A 1,485-nucleotide genomic window follows, 5' to 3' on the forward strand; every position below is an offset into this window, starting at 1 on the left:
TATATTCAAAGAATTATACAACCATTACTACAGTTAATTTTAGAACGTATTCATTATTTCAAAAAGGAATTCCCATGCCACTAACAGTCACTCTCCATTTATTCCTAAACTTCTAGCCCTAGGCAACCACCAATCTATTTTCTGTCTCTGTGGATTTGCCTGTTTGGGACATTTTGTGTAAGTGGAATCATACCTTTACATGATTGGTGCTTGTGTCTGGCTTTTGCACTTGAAAACTTAATGTTTTCAAGATTCACCCATACACTGCTTGTATCTTTATGGCTGAATAATATTTCATTGTATGGATAAGCCATATCTTTTTATCCATTCATTAGTTGATGGAGTTTTGAATTATTTCCACTTTTGACAATTATGAATAATTTTGCTGTGAGCATTTCTGTGAGTTTTTGTGGTTTGGTTTTAATAGAAATTACACTTTCTTTTTGAACTCTTACTTGCATTATGGTTAGGAGCAAATGTGTATTCTGGAGTTAGACTGTTTGTGTTCAGATTTTCAACTTACTATCTGTATGACTTTGGAAAACTTTCTTAGCTTCTTTGGGCCTCAGTTTTCTCACCTCTAAAAGGGGGACAATAACAGCGTCTACTACATAGGATTGTTGTTAAGTGGATTAATTTATATAAAATGTATGGAACAATGCCAGGAACATAATGACTGGTCTATAAATATTTGCTAACAATGTAATTGTTTATGTAATATTTATTGAATTACATAATTCTGGTCACAGATTATAGAAATGATCCCTGAAAGTATAGTCTTCACATAATTCTAATAGCAGATGCAGCTGGTAAAACAAGATTGGGAACAAACGCAACTGTTTCTTGATAAACTTAAATTGTGGGCTCATTCAGTGTGCGGTCACATCTGTCACAATGGACACAATGGAAATGGAAAATTGTTAATTAAAGTTAACCCTGTGGGAGGTTTAAAGGAAGGTCAGTTAAGAGGGCTTCTTCCATGTTGGGATTGCTCACAAAGATAAGGTTAAAAATTGGAACTTAGATAAACTTGCAGATGGATCGTTGCCTTGCATCTTTATATACTTTATTATTTATTTTGGTTCTGCATTTAGAAAGGAGAGAAACATGCATTCAGGAGGGAATTGTGTCTAGAAGCATCTAAGTTCCCTCATGTTAAATAAGACCAGCAGTACCAACTCCATCTATTTCGCAAGGCTGTTTTGAGGGTCGATGAAGATGCATTGTGAAATCTGTGAACTGGAAGTTATTTTTTTTAATTATTTTGAGGAATAATTAACAAATTTAATTGTAATGTTTAAAGTATACAACATAATGATTTTATATACCCTCTCACATACACATTGTAGAATGAATATCAAGATCCAGACAATTGACACATCTGTTACCTCCCATAGTTAACATAGCCAACTCTTCTTCATATGTGTGTGTGTGATGAGAATGTTTATGATCTACATTCAGCAACTTTCAAGTATGTAATATATT

The 1,485-nt window shown here is 33.4% G+C and overlaps 1 pseudogene; it reads right to left on the bottom strand.

Annotated features, from left to right (window-relative positions):
- Nucleotides 1-697: 697 nt before the first annotated feature.
- LOC116153193 (small nucleolar RNA U3) lies at nt 698-781 on the bottom strand (annotated as a pseudogene).
- Nucleotides 782-1,485: the final 704 nt, after the last annotated feature.

Source organism: Camelus dromedarius, chromosome 4 (genome assembly GCF_036321535.1).
Source record: "Camelus dromedarius isolate mCamDro1 chromosome 4, mCamDro1.pat, whole genome shotgun sequence".
Classification (NCBI taxonomy): Eukaryota; Metazoa; Chordata; class Mammalia; order Artiodactyla; family Camelidae; genus Camelus; species Camelus dromedarius.